We start from the raw sequence: 20,186 nt of genomic DNA, 5'->3' as shown, positions 1-20,186 counted from the left end.
CATCCATTCCCCTTCACATTGGACCCCAGAAATGTCAGGGGTCTTGCCTAAACCATGGGCATGACGCCAGTGCCCTAAAGGGGCCATTTTCAACCTTCTCTATCCCATGGCACACACAAAGTAATGACTGAAGTTCTGTGGCACATCAAAACATACATCTTTTGCCGACCTGACAAAAAAGATAGGTATAATTTGGATTCCTTCACACCAGACAGCTATTGTTGTGTTGGCTGCTGTTGTTGTTCAATCTGGCAATCTAAGGGGAAAACAGTCAGCACCCCTGACTCAACAGCCAGGTACTGACCACACAGCACACCACTTGAAAACCGCTGCCCAACAGGATGGCAGAGCACGGAGATAGAGGAAGGTCCCTGGGCCTGGATGTGCTCTGAGCCATCACCCTAAAAAAGCCCGGTTATCCTGAAGCTGACGTGCTGGAGAAACCAGGTGGGGAGACCACACTGATGGGTGGGGAGATGCTCAAGGAACCTCAGGTGTTCCGGCCACTGCTGCTCATCTCCAGCAGGCAGCAGACGTGTGGGTGAGAAGCCTTCGAGATGACGTCTCCGACAGCAGCTTCCTGGATTTATGAGTCAAAACCACCTAGCAGGAGCCTCTCCTGAACTCCTGACTCCCAGCAGCCTTGAGAGATTATAAATGACTTTTACTGTTTCAAGCCACAAGGTTTTGGAGTGATTTGTTACGCAGCAAAGGATTACCCAGTCTATTCTAACAGACTGGCCTTGCATGTTACATCACTGTGTGAACTCTGGATCAAAATTATCCTTAAAAACTAACAAACAAACAAACAAACAAACCACAGCCTCAAAACTCATTCACATGTTGTTACTTTAAACAATTTTATACAAGGAAAAAATAAACAGAGAGGTTAGGCAACATGTTGGCCAAAGCTGAACTGTGAATCAGACTATAGTTTCTGATTTCTAGTCCACTTTGCCTTGTACTTGGATATAGATCCATACAACAGGAGGGCAGAGAAGGAGCTTAGAGGTCAGGAAATGGAGGACTAATCATGAGCTACCCATGTAAGGCCCCCAGCACCAATGTGCCAAAAGGGCCTACACAGTGTGCGTGCGCACACAGAAGGAAATGGGTATGCGTCCAGCTGCGTGTGTAGGAAGACTCAGAGCTCCAGCCAGAAAGTAGCTGTTGGTATAGCACGCTCTCCTTCGTGGCTTCCTCATGTGGAAGTTACGCATCTGGACAATATGACTCCCCAGGTCCTACCCAACCTCCAGAACGTGACTGCAGCCCCGAAATAAGCACATCATAACGCTCAACTGCATTCACGGCCCACTCCTTGCTGGAATCAGGGCACAGGGAGGAACCACAAAGCAGCAATTTCCTCCTGCCTCCTCCTAATGCCGGGTCTTGGGTAATGAAATACACATCATTGGCTTTCCGAAGGCTACAAAACTCTGTTTTTAATGTAGACTAAATAATAATCTATACTCCAGCTCCACTTTGAACCGCATCTTCCTGTTAGTGCGGGAATACCAGTTTCAGGGCAGCGGCTAGACAATGGGAGCGACACAGGCAGGCTCTGTCTGTAGTGAGCACGCTCAGTTCCCAGGACTACTACTGCACGGCAGAGAGGGAGGCATTAGCCTAAATGACATTTTCTTAAAAAAAAAAGGAGGAAGAAGAGGAGAAACCCAAGTGACTAACAATAGCACACTGAGTAAATAAATCCATCTATAAAGTACACTAAACATTTTCTTTGAGAAAAGGAGGAAGTGAATTCAAAGTGTCCAACAATAGAGATCTGAGTAAATAAACCCGCCTGGAAGGGCCAATATCAAACTATTAAATGCCATGCCCTTTCATACGTGTAAGGGTGTAGAAAATGGGCAGAATACACAGTTGAGTAAGTTTCGGTCACTTATAGAACAGATGTACAATGTCACCCCAATTTTGAATTTAGAATGTCACTTACTATCCACAGTGGAAAAAGATTGAAAGGTTATATAATAAAAATATTAACATTGATTTTTGCTAAGAGAATAAATGCTTTTACTTTGATATTTATCTGTAAATGTCACATTTCTTCAACAAGTGTATTACTTTCATAATCTGAAAAAATTATCTAAACAAATTCAAATCGCAATTTCAATTTGTATCAAATCCTTCAATGTTTTAAATTAACTGATTTTTATGTTCAGTGTGATTAAGAAGCAGGAACATGGAATATACACCTCTTTCAAATATATTAGTATCACTAAATTAAAATAATAAAACAAAATCAGGTTCCAATGTGTAACAGACTTGAATACAATCCATGCCTCCATCTCCCCAATTATTTCCCCTCACAAAAGTATTTCTTACCAATAAACGCTCAAAATGGAGACTGCGTTTACTTAGTCCACTTTGGCCACCAATAGCTCCAGACTAAATCTCATCACCACAGTTGCTAAGCCTCCAATTTGCAAACATTGATTTTGTCTCCCAGCTAAGCCTGCATAAGCCTCACAAAGAAAGCACATTAAAATGCTGAGGACTCGATGCATGGCAACTTCGGATCTCAGTTTTCTCCTCAGAATCACAAACACCAGTGCTCTAGATATCTCAGCTGAACTTTAAAGAATGACCAAAAATCACACCTCAACAAGGCAAAAGCCATTTAAGACACACTGCAGTTCAGAGGGAGGAAAAACAAAATCACCTTCCAGACTAATTCCGTTGTTGGAGAACTCCTGGCCACAGATCGCATTTGTAACAGGACAGCTGTAACGTATCCAGGCAAGCTGCTGTCCCTGCCGGCATGGTGAAGAAACCCGCCCCCCGCCCCCCCCCCCCTCCGCGACAGCTTCTCACCGCAGTGGACGGGCTCCCTCTGCCCCACAAGGGAAGCGACAAGTTAGTCAGGACGTTCACGTTAGCGCCTACCTGTGCTCTCCCAGGCTAAGCCGCATCGTCTGCCTTCAGCTGATGCAGTGACCTCACTGGAGGCTCAGGCAGGTAAAACAAGAAGCTTTTACTAGTCTGTGCAGCTCCTTCCGTGGAAATATTGCATGAGTCAGCTTTTATCTCTCAAAACCCGACACACAAAGGCTTTACAAAAACCTGATTTGCAACTTTCTCACTGCCTTTTTCCCCCTGGTGTGCAGACCACAGACTTCAGCATCACCGAGAGCCTTAAATGAAACATGACATCATTCAATTGAGAAACAGGACAATAGACACCACTGTGGGTAACTTGAAAATGCACACTTCGCTGAGCAACACCCTGCGCCTGCCATTCTTCTGCGGACATCAAATACAGCCCTCGCTGGCCTGACGCTGCGCCGCCGGCTTTACCTTCCTGGCCCTGCCACGGTTCTCATTAAAGTACACAAGAGACACAGGGTCTTTGGATATTTCCAAGTTCACTTCCTGAATTATAAGTTTGTTTCAAAGTAAATGGACACATCTTTAAGTTTTACAGTGAAGTTTGGGGTGGGGGCAGGGCAATGAATAAAGCCCGGTTAGGAAAAGTTTGGACACTTAGTTTCCATTCATTAATGAGGCATTTAGCAGAGTTTTCAGTAAACATAATGAAAGGGGAATATGTTAAAGCTTGACTTTGGTTAAAATCGGTGTTTAAAATGTATCTGAAGACAAATATCTAGAATGTAAACTTACAGGCATTTCTTAGGAAAACAGTTACATTCTGTGATTGTGTAGTCATAAATACTAAGAAGTAAAGACAGAATGATTAACTCCTGACTTCAGCAGGGCAGACCTTCAAATTATTTTGGGTTTTGATTTCCCTAAGCCCACCTGTCAGTTTTAAGGTACTTATATCTTTTAAAGAGAGAGATTCGAAGGGTTCACATCTGAAAAAGATAATGACTTATTTAGATGAAGCTCTTCAGAAGTACAAAAATGTCATTGAAAATGGATACCAGTGCACCAGGGAACTGAAACTCAAAATATGGATTATGCCCATGTACAGATATCTAAAACTCAACTAGGAATCGAAATCCCGTAAATAGGAGTTCCATCTAAAGCATTCCTTTGCGGTTATGGAAAACAACATTAGCTGATCATCTTCAATATAGCCATTTCTATCACGCCTATTAAGTGATTTTAAACTAACAACATAATAGGATAATTTGTTCTAATGCCTATTTCCTTCAAGTAAGGCTGAACACAGGCCTATTTAAGGAAGCCATTTGGATGGAAATTTGCTGCAGTTCATTTGCAACTTGTTGCAATGATTCCCCCCCCCCCAAATTTAGTAGCTCGATGGAAATCCCTACGTCATGAATGCTCAAAAGGCAGCTTGAAAGGAAGGGTCCTCCCTGGGTTTGGGGGACTCTTAAGCCTCCATTCTGAGGGTCCACAGAGATCTAGCTTGCTCCCCAAATGACATCCCCGGGCCCGTGTTTCTACTTAACTAAGAGTCAATAGACCTCACGAGCTCCACCTGATTTTCCCCAGCACCGCCAGCCCACTGCTCTGCCCATCTGTTGACAGGCTGTTTACTATACTTGGAGTAAGTATCAGGTGGTCTCATGCTGAATTCTTGCCTGTCTCTTTCCTGCCTGGATTGTCAGCCTGGGCAGCAGGGAGTCTCCCTTCCCTGCAGATTAGATACACATGAGGAGGATGCAAAGCTCTCAGTTCTTAGACAGGTGTACATAGAGGCTGCTCGCTCCTTGGCTCATCTGTTTTTTGTGCAAATCCCCAGACCACAAGTTAACTCCTTTTATCTTCCAATAAAGTATTATTGTACAGTACTTGGATTTTTTTCCAGGGGCCGGGGGCAAAGGAACATTTTTTAAAAGCCATTTTTGAGAGAGACTGTGTATGTTACAAGTGAACAAAAACAGCAAAGCTACTTGGAGTGTGGATGCCGGGCAATCTGTAAACTGCATTGCACTAGTCACTCAGCTTTGAAGGACAGCTCTGAAGGGACAGCACAAGCCATATGTGGTCCCCTGGGTGCGTCACTTGTTAGTTCACCTGCAGCTCCTGCTTTAGTAAAATCATCCACTTGAATCAGTAAGGACCTTTCTCACGACTTGCAAGCAGCTGGAACCACCCTGGAGTGCATCCGCAGTCACAGAGGGCTCACTGCATTGTGAATCTAGTTTTTTGGTTTTGTTTTTTTAATTGGAAGGTTTTTTAGAGCAAGAAACACACACACACACACACACACACACACATTTTTTGCCTTTGTGTTTATCCCGGTACTAAGTATTTGCTGAACGAATTAACAATTGAATGGTGTATAAGGGCCCTGGGAGGGACAATACAGATACATAACAGCAGAGAGAGGGGAAAAAGCGGAAAAAGAAAGTCACGTTTCTTGAGCAACATTCAAGGCTCTTTCACACCTGAACAGAGGAGCCTCCTGGCCTCTGTTCACCCTCGCTCTGCATGACTTTCTTTTCTTCTCTTTTCTTCTCAGATTTCGTTTATTCATCTTTAGAGGGGAAGGGAAGGAGAGAGGGAGAGAAATATCAATGCATGGTTGCCTCTCGTGCATCCCCTGCTGGCAACTGGCCTGCAACCCAGGCATGTGTCCTGACTGGGAGTCGAACCGTGATCCTCTGGTTTGCAGGCCTGCGCTCAATCTACTGAGCTACACCAGCCAGGGCTGCATGACTTTCTTTCTAGTCCTTCCCCTTTCATATCCCACACAGGGGTTACGGTGGAGTTTTCACACCTCTTGCAGGTGTCCAGCTGCCTTGCCACTAGACTTTTATGCACGCAGCCCCATACATCCCAAGACACACGAAAGGCACAAACACGCATCCTTCCCGCTTCTTGCTGCCTTACGTCTTTGCCAGTAGTACCAGTAGGAGAAAAGATCGTTTCTGTGCAGCCAAATCTTTTTGTAAATGATAGTGAGACTGGCCACAGATACAATGCACATTTATGCCTCGTTAGGTGAAAAAGATAGTTACTGGAAAACAGCTCTTGTGAACCTCCCCCACAACACTGGTTACACAATCAGGAAGCAGGTGTGGGACCCAGCACCCACAGGACATGTCTGCAGCCAGCAGGAGACAATCCAGCCAGCAAGCTCAGTGTCGGCCAGCCTTGTGGCCCAATTGGAGGAGGACCAGAGTCCTGCCATTGGAAAACATCCCTTTCTGGAAATCTGCCGTGGGGCCTGGAATTCTACTATGAGAAACCAACTCTTTTTGGTTTCAGGTAAATGTCCTAAAACTCTACCATCCTTCAGGAAGGCAATGGAGTTGTTGTCACAGTAGTGTGAATTAGCCTGCATGTCCTTCCGGGGATTTTTAGGCCTTTCAGGAAGGAGGTGGGGATGGGGCTGTCTGGAGGGGCAAGGAGGCAGAGGGGCAAAGCACGAATAGCCTGCGGCCCTGCAGGCTCAACCAGGTCTGACCTAGTCGAGATACTCTGCTGACTCTGCAGCCAGGCAACAGCGCCAAGAAGCTGTGAGATGAAGGACGAGAGAATGGCCCAGAGAAAGAGAGAAGGGCAGTGGCATGCACACACTTTTCAGATGCCAGCAAAGAGTTCACTTCATGTAATCAACACTGGATGAAGCAGGCTTAAAAAGTCATCTTACATTTTCAGACAGAAAGACCTGGAAGTTATAAGACGTATTTCAAAACACAACTTATATTCTATGTATGGAGCATGACGATTTAAATGCTGGAGGAAGGGGGGAAACTAGTTTTCTTGTGATTTAAGATGCTGTCCTTGTGACACACATCCCAAACAAATGGTGAAACCAAATGTTTTCTGAAAGGCCACCAACAAAATGTTCTTAACTGTTTTTTTTTTGTCTATTAGAACTTTTTTCTTTGAAAGCCTAAGGCAAGTGGTTACATTTTCTAAGCACATACCACAAAATAAATGATAAATGTTAAAGTCTGCCGCATGCCGAGAGGACACACTGACCTTCCTCCGGACACTGAGATGTAATGCACTGACGCCCTCGGCACTGCAGCGCTGTTTATTGAAAATCCGTACACATTCTTCTGGACACGCTGCCATAAACCCAGAAAAGGCTCCCAACTATTAAGTCGGCCTTGGGACTGCTATATGAAGCAAATGATATACTTTGCTAAACAAACAAACAAGTTAATCCATTTTTCCCCTAAGAGACTATTTTCAAAGCGAAATAGTTGTAATGGTAAGTGAGTTTGTCTTCACACATTTAAAGTGTTTACTCTCAGCAAAAGACCTAAGACTAAGGCAGACAGAGCACTGAAGTATAGGAGAAAGTAAATGAAAGCACCATTTTTGTCTGTCCTGCAATATTGAATCTAACCATGGCAACCAAACTATAAATAATAACTAGTTACCAGGACTGAATTTTTCCAGCTGACAATATGATTCCTCGTCCCCTATGGCACTAAGGTGTCCATATTGAGCCATGGCCATAAGTTTTAGAAAACAAACACACAAAGCCCATTATTCACAACACTTTTTCAGGGCTCCCCCTTACCTTACAATCAAGTCACGGTTCACTCCATCATGTATCAGCTGCCATAAGAACCAACGAGTGGCCCAGCCGGGCACACGCCCTGGTCTCTAACGTCCGGCGGTCCCAGGACTCTCCCCAGGGGTGTGTCCCACTGCCTCTGGGACGATCGCTGGCTCTGTTTTCTGCTCTGTCCTTTTATTAGGATATTTTGGTCTTTATTATCCAGAGACAATGAAACCGAGTCTTAGTTATTTCTGAACTGAGCAATTTTTAGATATCAAGCAAGCAATATGTTACAAATAGTCTCAGGCTTTCAACACTAGATCAGTCCCATCTTTAGGGACACCGGGGGAGGACTCTCTGTGCTGAGCACAATGAGCTAATTATCCCTCTAAGAATGCGGTCTGTTTGCAGACACATTTTTTTCTAGGAGATAACCCACATCTAATCCATTCATAACAAAAGGCATTCAACACCATCTATACTTTGAAAGCTCTCCTTAAAAAATACACTTGAATGTGTAGAAGGAGCTTGAACACACCGCTGAAATCCTGCAGCAGTACTTTCCAAAATAAAAGTTAAAATGAAAATCTATTATAGGTTCAGAGTACACCCATGGAGGTTCACAACCTTGTGTGAGCTTGCAAAGCCATTTCACATTTCAGCAGAGGAGAGGGACCAACCCCCTTGGCCAGCCTTCCCCCCTCATCCCCCAGGCGATGAAGAGGTGGGGAGGGCTCAGTGCGACCTCGTCAGCTGCAGCCCTGGTCGCTAGACCCTGCCATGGAGGGTTTAGAGCCAATTACCCAAAGCAGTGCTGGTGAGGAGCTGAGCTTGCGGCGGCTGTTCTGAATCTTCCCCACAGCAATGGCCACCCCTCGGGGTGGCCACCATCGGTGTCCTTCCCCCAATGCCAAGGCCACTTTCATCATCGCAGGGGCCGACAGCGTAACCACTAGATCCAGTATGATCCGAGAGCAAACGGGCTTCTCCCGGGGGAGGCTGTCTAACTTCTGGAACCAAAGTGGGTGGTTTGAGCTTCCTTTTTATTCCTTTGGATCTTGCACCAAGTCATGAGGACAATCCCATTCAGGAAGAAATCTGTAAGAGGCCAAATATAGTTCCCATTTCAGGGAAGCAGAAGTTACTCTTCTCCAAAGGAGCCGAGATGACTTACTACCTGCCAGGTTTTTTATTTTTAACTAAAGAAGGTGACAAGAGCTGCCAACCTTAGGTATACTGGGACAGTGGCCTCGAACACCCGTCTTTGCCTTCCAGATCTCTGGCCCGCCGAGTGACACCCACCTGACTTTCCCCCGACTTTAAGAACATCAGCCACTGTGTCACCCTTGCTCCCTGGGGACCTGCTCCACAGCCGGCTCCGTGCTAGGCAGAGGGAACAGCTGTGCCTTCTGGAAGCTCCTGTCGAGCAGGCTGGACAAGTAACAGGTAGATGATGACGAGTGCGGCCAGTGCGCCGGAGCGGTGTGGGATGCCGCGCTGTCACAAGAACTGTGTGCTAAGCACCGGCTCTGTTTTCCTCAACCGTCATTCCCCCTCGTTTCACACGCCCTTCAAGCGTCTGCAGAGGGGGCAGGAACCGCACGTGGACAGTGAGATCCAGCTAAGCGAGGCCGCCTTCACTTGTATTTCCTTTTCCAGTCTCGGAGAGTGAGCTCGGCTGGACTCGTCTTTCATCTTATATTTAATTACTTGGTATCCAAGCTGAGAGCCAAACTCGCTGAAAGATTGTGTGAGTCCAAACGCTTGCCTAATCCCTGGTTCCCACAGAGGTGCATGAAGTAACTTGTTTATGTTCGCAGAACAAAGGAAAGGAAACTGAACTCTGTGTCGGCCACCGGCTTCATCTTAATTAGGCCAAGAAACAAGTGTCATCAAATTTATTTTGGTTTATTCTGAATAAAAATGTTCAAATCCTTTACACGTATATGAAAAAAAGAAAAAGAAAAAGAAGGAGAAAAAACCAAAACATTCACCTAGAGGTTTAAGAGGTGCGACTGGGAGGGGGGGTTCCCTCACTGTGACCCGGTCTCAGCATTTTCTTGAACGAATGTGTATGATTTGTGTAACTAAGGTAGAAGGTGAACAGAATAAACTGATGGGATGGTTATTCCCCATGTGTTGGCCACCCCTCCCTTCTCTGCCTCGCCCAGGTCTCCCTGCGCTGCCCCTGCTGGCTGGCTTCCAGGTGGGTTTGAGTAACAGAAGATACCAATGTTATAAGACAAAGAGAAGAGAGAAGACAGGCTCTGGTCGGGTAGCTCAGTTGGTTAAAGCAGCATCCTGATACACCAAGATTGCAGGTTCGATCCCCCCGGTCAGGGTATATATAAGAATCAACCAGTGAATGCATAAATAAGTGGAACAACTTCTTTCTAAAAAAATTGATTAATAAAAACTCTTTTTAAACGAGCAGAGGGAAACAAGGGTGTGGGCAGGGGTCGAGTGCCCAGCGTTCAGCAGTGGCTACACCCAGGGCTGCCCAGCCTCCATGGTTCCAGCACTCACTGGGCTCTCTCTACTCTGTTGTTCCCTTGTCCCTTGGGGGTCCCTGCAGGTTGTCCTTGAGAATGATGCTTAAAGATCCCTGCTGTTGCTACAGCCTTTTGGTGCTTCCCGTTCCTTGCAGCCCCCCCCTTCGCCACACCCCCTCTAATGAAGTCGCCCCTGCATTGAACTCTCCATTTGGACCAGCTGAGCTACCTCCACTTCTTGCAAGTTCCTCGACTGGCCCAGCTTCACACTAACTCCAGACTGGCCTGAAATGCTGCTCACAGTCTGACTTCACATGCTCAGTCAGAATGTTGAGCATAGCTTTTACTGCCCAGTCTTAGCCGCTTCTTTGATGTACAGGCTTGATTTGGGTCAGTGCAATAAATACTAGCTTTGAACCTATCCAGTGCCAGAAACACATTTTGAATTTGCTATCTACTGATATACACCAACTCCACAAATATTTATTAAGCAGCTACAAAGTGCCAGGCTAGGCCTTAATTAAGCACTAAAGATACAACAGTGAACGAAACAGGAAAACACCCCTGCCTTTGTGGAGTTCATTTTGAGTGGGGGACATACGGATTGGAATCCTGTGGAAACAGTGTATCAGTACGATGAGGTTTTCCAGTCTAACTTACCTGCCCTGTGAATGATCACTTACAACAACAGCTCATCAGGCATGCGCTTTGCTTGGATCCTGTCAATCACCAGGCATCTGATCCCTGCTCAGACGGCCAGTCCATCACACTTGGGAGCAGTTCTAATCCTTAAAGTATTTTCCCACATTGAGCCAGAGTTCTTCAAAGGCCACCCCAGGAAAGCACAAGACAAACCACACCTCCCTCCATTTTGAGTTGCCTTCATTATCTGAGATGCTATCGGGTCTGCCACAGCATACGCCTCCCCGTTCCCATAGGAATTGAGAAACTGCCCTTGGTGATTCCTGGAGGCGGGGTTCATGGGCTGGGGGTGGGGGTGGGGATTGCTGCCCCGGAGCTGCAGGGAGGCTGGACCGCACTTACACAGAGCGCCCCCTCTGACCACTGTCTCCCTGTGCCTCCCTGCTTTTCTGTGCTGGCCACCACGGCGTCCGAAGAGTGTTAGCAATTCTGCCAGTTCACTATAAAAAATGTTGAAAAGTGTCAGTTTTAGAGAATATCTTCAGGAAAGTACATGCTGGCCCTGCTCCTGCTCAGTGACACTTGTAGATACAGCAACAGCACTCTGTCCTCAAAGGCCCGGAGTGTGGCCAGGAGACAGACGCTGAGCGGGCAGCTGAGCAGGTGGCCGTGCAGGGGAGGCGCGGAGCGCTGCACGAACACACAGCGGGGGACCGGCCTGGGCTGGGTACCCATGGAAGGCTTCCCTGCAGAAGCCATGTGACCTCTGGAGGCGGGGAAGGGGCAAACTAGGGGAAGCCGGACAGAGAGAAGAGGTTGCCCAGGCAGTTTTACTTCCTGCAAGTGTGGACGGCTCGTATACACTTGGTGTTACGCCCTCAGTGACCACCCAATCCGGATGTTTTTCTGGACAACCTCGTTTGCCAATACACTGCGCATACCAGAGTAATAACTTGTTTACTGCTAACCATGCCCTCTTATTAAAGCATCTTCTCGTGTCCCTCTCCACTTCAGGGTGACCCCCTTCTCTCCATACACCAGCCTCCCTCTTCTTGGCTTTCCTTACTCCGCCTGCAGACACTGGGCAGAGCTGCTAGGCAGCGGCTCTGACTGTTGTTGCCCAATCATCTGCCTGGACAGGGCCTTTTACAAGGTGTGGTCACAGTAAACCACATCATACACTTCCCTGTCTGGTGCTTTTCTTGGTATAAGCAGATTAAAGTGAACACCCAAGGGGCCCTCAAGGAAGAGGGGTCAGAAAGGACAGACTGGGGCAGGGGTCGCCCTTCTTGGTTTGTCTTGCTCCTTCTAGGGGGGCTCATGGGTTGACTGTGAACGTGTGAGCCTTGAGTACTCCCCAGGATCACTTGGTCACCATTTTGAGGACACCCAAAGCTGGGGACAACTGACAAGTGCTGGTACGGCTCCCAACATAAGACACCTGCTCAGGTGTCTGTACAACGAGACATGACAGAATGGCAAACCCAGGGGATGAAGCTGCTCCTGCCGCACTGGGGCGTTGGGTTTTCACCATGACAGCTGGTCGTCATCGCAGTGACGCGGCAATATAAACCATCCCCGAAGCTGAACTAATTTGTTCAATCCAAACCGCTGTGAACTGCCCGTGAAATGACAGGTGGAAAGGCCACCAGACCTGGAGTTGGGCTGTGTGGAATCTCAGCTGTCCTCGACAATTCTGTCATCTTGGGTAAGTCACTAACCTCTTTGGGTTCCGGATGGCTCTGGATTAGCAACATGAAAACTCTGGAGTCTGTGGCATTTAGGGACACTTCTCTAATCTAGGAACCTAAGATTCCAAGGTTTTGGATGATGGGGAGACACAATAACCCTCTTCTTAACTCCACTGACAGTCTCTCTTGATGCTACCATACAACACAAGGCTCTTAAATGCGGTCCCACTATTACAGTCAGGTGACCATGAGCTGATGCAAAAACCAGGAGCATGCGGCCTTAGTACAGGGTATCTTCTTTAAATTACCCATAATTCCTTATGTGGCTAAACTTGGGATAGACACTTGACCCCACTATTATCAACAGAAAGGTTCCCCACAAAAATTATGAACACCACTTGGCAGTAGGCCAATGTCTAGCATCAAGATTATGCTTTTTACTTATTTAGTGACCTCATCTCCACTTTCTGCAAGATTGTGTTCTGAGAACAAGGTTATAGTGAAGATTATTAAGTGACTCATTTGACCACAGGGATATATAATTTGGTGTTGCATCCCAACCAATCACCTGGCTGCCTATACTCCCGCAGAGTGGTAAAATAAAAGTTGATATAACTGTACAACTGCAAAAATTATGCTCCTATACTCACAGACAGTGCGAAGTATGGCTTATCCTAAATGATCTGAGGAGCCATACACTCTAAGTACATACGCAATTATGGTGGTTAGAACCAATTCACTGCGGTGGGTGTCCTGGTTGAGCCTCCGTGGAAACCAGGTAAGACTGGGGACATTCTCTGTAGTTGCCCCCCAAGGTGGAACCTGGTTTATTTGCTTGGTTCACTGAGGGATTGACTGATTGACTTTCAAGGGCTCTATTTCAGATGGCTCCAAAAAGAAAAAAGAATCTGACAACATCTGAAACCGGGATTCAGGTGTATGTGCAGATGCTATGTGGGGTGTAGAGGCTGGGGCTGGAGGTGTGTGAGCTGATGGTGACGGAAGAGTCGGTGGCCCTGGGACAGGCTGAGGAAGGAACAGCCACGGAGCCACGAGGGTCAGGGGAAGTACTGGCTTCTGATTTCATGAGTAGCAACTGCTCAGACTAACCTCACCCCAGTCACCCCAGCAGCCTGTGAATGCCCCAGAGAAAAAAAGAGACTGGGTAGTAAGAGAGGAAGGGAGAGAGAGAGAGAAAAGCTGTAACATCTCAAACATTTTAGCTATAGGGTTTTTCAGGGAAGAAAACACAAGAGGAGAAAGAGAATCCCTTTCCCATAGAGAGAGAGGTGGCCTCCGCAGCCTGGGCTTGGGTGGCCCACTAGGGGAACTCCCACAGGAAGCCTAGAAGCTCCAGACATCTCAGGACAAGGGCCCTGGGAGGGTAAGCAGCCCAGGGCGAAGGGCAGGGAGTCGGGGAGCCAGGGAGGCACAGCCCTGGAGTGGAGGGGAGGGGAGGAGGTCTTGACGCTGTGCTGGTGGGAAGGGACAACGGAGCTGGCAAAGTTTAGTCTTTTCATGTGACTCTCCAGTACCCACGGGGCTGGTGGGGTCCAGCAGGCAGGGGGGGGCGGTGTGGCACCTGAGGACTTGCTTGTCAACACTGGGTTTAAATTTCTTTCAATTGAGGAACCAAATTTTCTAAGTCAGGATATTTTACATACAAATGCAGACCTNGAGTTGGGGAGCCAGGGAGGCACAGCCCTGGAGTGGAGGGGACAGGAGGAGGTCTTGACGCTGTGCTGGTGGGAAGGGACAATGGAGCTGGCAAAGTTTAGTCTTTTCATGTGACTCTCCAGTACCCACGGGGCTGGTGGGGTCCAGCAGGCAGGGGGGGGCGGTGTGGCACCTGAGGACTTGCTTGTCAACACTGGGTTTAAATTTCTTTCAATTGAGGAACCAAATTTTCTAAGTCAGGATATTTTACATACAAATGCAGACCTTTTTTTTTTTTTGGCTTGGGAAAGAGGGAGGCCAGGAAAAGCAGGAGGAAACATCAGTCACCACCACTCCTACATTCCCACTGGGCGGACCCAGGTGGAGCTGAGCTCGCTCCCGTCATCCTGGCCTCGTGCTTTCCGGTTTGCCGCAGTCCCCACCACTCCCTTCAGTTGGACACCAGTCCCTCTTCACTCCTTTACGTAATGCGCCTGTCCCTGGAGCCTAGAGAATCTGACTCTGGGTTACACGCATGGACATAGTTGGACACTGCACTACATCTCGGTTAGTAGTTTGAGAATGAACAGATTACTAGAAATAATCTGGTAAGAACAATTGGTTTCTCCTCAATTTGTGAGTCATATGAAAATGAAACAAAGACTTAAAAATACCCCTAGTTGTTTGTTATGCTATACAAGATTAGGAAAAATAAAGGTGCCCTAAGATCAGAACCAGCACGGACAGATTCAGTGAGCGGTGAGGGGCAAATGCATACGGGGAGGAGGGTGGGAGAATGTTAACTGCAGGTCAGAGAATCTCAACCATCTTCACTATTGGGCCTCATGAACTCTTATTTCCATTTTTTTTACTCTTTACATTAATCAAAGTCTTTATCCTGGTAGCTCTTTCACAAACCTACAGTGCACCAATAAGTGTTAGAGAATTTGCTCAGGGTCTCTGTGAAGGAATTAAGACAGAAGAAACGGTCTAATCGGTAATTCTGCCAAACCAAACACCCCAATAAGCTTGCTGTCATACTTTTTGACATTGAAAAATCCTGGGACAGTAACACAAAAACCACAGCTGGAGGAACAACACACTGAGATATCTGGCCACACTTGGGGGTCCGGCCATCTAAGACCCTTCTACAAATATTGAAGTGGGACTTCGTTTTTGAGACCTTTCTGAAAAACAAGCCAAGATTCACTATAAATGTCAAAATTTACATATCACATCCTAATCTCATAAACCTTTGGGTTTTTTTTGTTGTTGTTGTATCTTTTCAAAAATAATTGGACAGAAGCTGAGACTTAGACCTGAAGGTCCTAGTCCCATTAAAATAAATAAGGTCTGAGGGCCTGGGTTTACGGGCAAGAACAAAAGAGGGCTAGTAGGCCCCTGACTTGGAGGAGCAGTTTCGCATTTGACACTGAGCATTTAAAACGACACCCAGAGGCATTAATCAGGAGCATTTTTTCCTAGAAAGGGGAAAAACCCCATCCTGCACCCCACACCAGTGTTTATTTCTCTCTGAACCCTGCAGATAAAATTTGAATACACAGAGGCCTCCAAGGGGATTTGCAGAGGTACCCAAGTCTTTCTGAGGGAGAAACTCTCTGATATGTGATATCTTCCCTCAGGAGCGGGAGGAGGAGGGAGTGGGTGAGGGGGCTGGAAAAACAAACCCAGCCACTTCCCCCAATTCTGATGTACGAAAAGTAGAAAGCTTCCCCGAGGGAAAAGGCAGCTCCAGACTGGAGATGAACACACTTCAGACCACGTAACTAACTGGCTGGCATCTGTCTTCACAACTGGGAAATGTGTTTAAGAGGCCCCGACCTCATTCTGGCACACCTCCTGGCTGGCCCCTGGCATGCTGGCACCGTGGCTTTCTTCTGGGTGCTTCTCTGGAAGCCCCGTGACAAGACAGGATTTTCCTCTTCTGCAACAATAGATCCCACTCCATGACTGAATTTAAAAAGTTTCTCTGAAGATGAGCAAAACCATTTATAATTTATGAAAGTGAGTGCTCTGATGGCATTCAAAATATACTTTGCATTTCCATATATTTTGTAGTCAGGGATTTAAATCTATGTAGACATTTTAATACGCCCTTTATCAGAATGGCGCTGTAAACTAAATGCTTGACAAATGAAATCTCCAGTTGCTACTACACACTCTAAACCAGCCTTTTCCCAGGTGTGGCTCAGTGCCTCTTAAATCACTATTTAAGTGTGGACTGAATGGCGGGCACCCCACAACCCCCCAAATCACATGTGAAACCCTATGATTTACATTGCAGTTGTGGTTCTATTTGGAGATGGGGCCTTTAAGGAGGTAATTAAGGTTAAATGAGGCCGTAAGAGCAGAGCCCTAATCTGATGGGAATGGAGAGCTTATAGGAAGTGGGAGACACACCAGAGATCTTTTATTTTTCCTCCATGCAGCGCACAGAGCAAAAGCCACGTGAGGACACCCCGAGAAGGCAGCCATGTGCAAGCCAGGGAGACAGCTCTCACCAGAAACCAACCCTGCTGGCACCCTGAACTTGGACTTCCAGCCACCGGAACCGGGCCATAATTAATGTCTGTTGCTTACAGCCCCTGTCTGCGGTATTGTGCTCTGGCAGCCCAGGCTGGCTGATCGGTCAGCACCAGCTACATTTTCAGCAGCAGCCAGACTGCTGGCTCTGGCCTGAGCACACGGAATCAGCATCTCCGGGGATGGGCACCGGCAATGGGCCTGGGTAGCTGAGCTCCCTGGTGATTTTTGTGCCCAGTAAAGTTCAGAACCACGGTTGCAGGGGAGCTCACAGTGGCTACCAGCCCCCACCCCCTCCCTCTGTCTTCCCTATTCCATCACCACAGAGAAGAAAGGTTTTATGGGGTCACTGATAAAACGGAGACCTCAAGTCTCCCCAGAGGAGGAATCGAAGATTATAAACAGAACTAATCAGAACTCAGGTTTGGGGCCAGGGTGAGGTACTTGTAGGAAAAGCCACCTCTGTGTCTAGACTCGGGCTTTTCGGAAAGGAGCCACGTGAGGGCAGCCCCACACTGTTGTGGGGAGTTGAGGAAGGTTCGGGTCCGAAGCCCGAGGCAAAATTAAGAGTGTCTTCGATCTACAGGTACGACGCCCCACCCTCCGAGGCCAGTGTGGAGGGTGTGGTTTGGGTACCTTCGACTTTGCCTTTAGACCCTGGCCATCTCCTCCTTCATTTCAGGAATCAACTAGATAGATATCCAACATTCTAACAAGTAAAAAAAAAAAAACAACCATAGAGGATATTTTTCAACTCTGAAATTCAAGGGCCAAGAGAAAAAAATCTTTGCTTTTGTTAGACTCTTTCTTAAACTCCTCACGAAAATCAGTGCAGTGATTCACCAGAGTGAAGATTCTACTAAGTCAGCCAAACAGACTTGAAATTAACCTAGTTGTACTGTCAGGGATAATGACAGCATATAAGCAAGTTCAAAGGCACCAAGTAGGTCAATTATGTAAAAATGTTACACAAGCCCTGGCTGGTGTGGCTCAGTGGATTGAGCACAGGCCTTTGAATCAAAGGCTTGTGGGTTCGATTCCCAATCAGGGCACATGCCTGGATTTGGGGCCACGTCCCCAGTAGGGGGCGCACGAGAGGCAACCACACACTGATGTTTCTTCCCCTCTCTTCCTCCCTACCCCTCTGTCTAAAAATAAATAAAAATTTTTTAAAATGTTACACAAAATCCTGCATGTCTTCAAAAATCAAGGTATTAAATAATAATCAAACACTGTTTTTAAATACAACATATTCTCTGGAGGGTGACGCCAGGGCACTAGTATTTTTTCCTAATGTGACTCATGTGTTGCCAGGGGAGGGTCACAGCTATGCTACAAGGATGTTACTATACCTCTAAGTATAGAGGGTAGTACGTGGTCCTGGACTTTAACATTGATCCAACTGTCTTTTTTGAAATCAGGAACCATCTTATTACATGGGTTACAATTTGATTTAAGTGATATCTCACTTATAAAACACCCATCATGGTACCTGGTACCCAATCACAGGAAATAAAGCTGTGCACTCCTTAATTTCTATCTTTGGCATCCCAGAATAATTTAGGGGGAGAGAAGTCTGCTAATGCCTAGCGTGGTAGTACTTCCTATGTGCTAGACATTGTTCTATGTGCTTCAGATGGATTTTTCACAAACCCCTTAGGACATCGGGCTATTTTCTCCATTGTAGTAGGCCACTGGGGTGAACTGTGCTACTAAGTGGAGGCACCGAAGTTTGAACCCAGGCAGTGAGATTTCAGAGCCTGTCCTCTCAGTTGTTGTGCGATGTGTATAGAGTGCTTGGGATGTGCGTCTGGAGTTCAGAGAGGCAGCTTAGGAACAGGTTACTACGAATCTCCCATTTTATAGAAGAAGCTGAGGCCTGGAGATAGGATCGCCCCAGATGAGCCAGCGCAGTGCTTCTCAAAGTTCAGTTGGTGGCAGAATCACCCAGATGGCTTGCTAAACACAGACTGCTGGGTCCCCACCCCAGAGTCTCTGATTCTGGGGGTCTGCAGTAGGGCCTGAGAATTGCTAACAAGCCTCCAGATGGTGTTGATGCTGCTGGTCTTGGGAACACATTTGGAGACTCCATGACTTATTTGAGATAAGTGGCTTTGCAAGAATGAGGCATCCGATTTGCTCATGCTGCATCTTCCCAATAGGCGGTGGGGACCCGCTGCTCTACAACGGCGAGCAGCAGAGGGAGGCTGGTCGGCCTGCTGGAGCAGCCCTGAGCGCGGCAAGGAATGCCTCCCCCTCCCAATTTAGATGAGACATCTGGAAGCGTCTACCTGGCACGTGACACCATGATTCACTCTAATATCGTCCTTTATTATGACCCTCTGTACTTATCCCAGCACGTAAGCAATCTGAAACAATACAAATCTGCTCACTGCCAATAATAAATATTATTCTCATGCTGAGCTATTTACCAGAAGTTGTGATCTAAAATCTGGCTCTTTCCACGTGAAAGCTAGCAGGAGTTAGCAAAGATAGCAGGGGCTGTGGGTAATTGGCAGTATTTATTCTCAGAGGAGAATGATTACACAGTTTCAAAGTTTTCTTTTGTTTACATTATAATTCAAAAGGAAATTTTTTTGTTTATTTGTTTAGCTAAGAGGATCCATTGCCTTTCATTAAGATCCCTCACAGAGTGAAGTATTTTGCAAGGAGGAACATTAATTGTTTAAACATGCCATGTTTAAAATTGCTTAGTTTTCGTGTCGTCACGGGGTGTTCTGAGGCTTACGACATTGAGTGAGTATAAGGCATGAACCTGGAGCATACTAGATGCTCACAGAACATTACTACCTCTCAACTCTACTGTTCCTATTTTTTCAGAGAGCCCAGGGGTTGGCCCGATTGCTTAGGCATGTGGGTAGTGCCAAATGGCACGACCTGAGCAAGTAGTCAGACCTCAACATCAACACTCTCTCTTCCTACGTAGCAAGGTGATTTAGAGACCATGACACTGGAGAAGCCCTTATGGAGTATTGAGGCAAAGCCTATTTTCAGAATGTCAGTTAGGCATTGGAGATCTCAGGTAAGGCTTTTAGAAAACAGTTACAGTAAATATTTTAAAAATTTTTTGTAATAAGTACAATTGAATAAGAAGTTGGGAAAAAAGAAACAAAAAAAAGAGAAAGAAATGGAAAGGAAGAAATGAAAGAAAGAAAACAAAGAAAGAGAGAAAGCAAAGAATGGAGAAGATTATAAAGGAAAAGAGAAGAGACCAGCAGAAAAGAAAAGGAAAAGAGAAGGAGAGAAAAACGAAAATGCTCCGCGAGGTCCCCCTCCCCCAGTCTCGCCCAGCGGTAATGCCTCGCACAACCGTAGCTCAGTAACACAACCAAGACACCCAGGGCAGTCCAGTCCACTGAGTACATTCAGATTCCACCAGTTTCAAGGACAGTTACTTTTCGGTTGTAAGGGACACACAAACAAAGAGAAGAAATAAAGATGTGAAGGCGATGACCACAAGCCATGACTACCATGCAATGTTACTTTGAGATTGGTCTTTGTAGTGGCCACGAGAAAAACATAAATGTTAAGTGCATAACTTGTATAAATAAGACTCTCCCTGGGGGAGAAGAACTTCAAAAGAATTTCTTTAAGAGATTGAGCTTAACAATTATAGGCGAATTGACTTGTATTTCAAGTTATCTGTAGATGCGAACATTTATTAGTAAAGACAGCCTCTTTTAAAGTGAGAGGCGAACCTAAGATTTCATACGCACAGATCCT

The 20,186-nt window shown here is 46.5% G+C and overlaps 1 protein-coding gene across 8 annotated transcripts in view; it reads right to left on the bottom strand.

The window, feature by feature from the left end:
- Nucleotides 1-20,186, bottom strand: part of PLEKHG1 (pleckstrin homology and RhoGEF domain containing G1) — a 204,039-nt gene that overhangs the window by 89,868 nt on the left and 93,985 nt on the right. Inside the window, exons 1-2 of one of the 8 annotated variants that reach the window (XM_037049253.1) lie at nucleotides 14,983-14,993; nucleotides 6,781-6,786 (exon numbers count right to left, since the gene is read on the bottom strand). The exons of 5 other annotated variants lie outside the window; for them this stretch is intronic. The gene's annotated coding sequence lies outside the window, so the exon portion shown is untranslated. Of the gene's footprint in view, nucleotides 1-2,683; nucleotides 2,776-2,907; nucleotides 2,965-6,780; nucleotides 6,787-14,982; nucleotides 14,994-20,186 lie in introns of those variants that run through there. 2 more of the 8 variants (XM_037049438.1, XM_037049357.1) reach the window with 2 other exon arrangements.

This window comes from Sturnira hondurensis, unplaced genomic scaffold (genome assembly GCF_014824575.4).
Source record: "Sturnira hondurensis isolate 20B ecotype Veracruz unplaced genomic scaffold, ASM1482457v3 Scaffold0000167, whole genome shotgun sequence".
Classification (NCBI taxonomy): domain Eukaryota; kingdom Metazoa; phylum Chordata; class Mammalia; order Chiroptera; family Phyllostomidae; genus Sturnira; species Sturnira hondurensis.
This window is presented reverse-complemented; position numbering and strand designations above follow the sequence as displayed.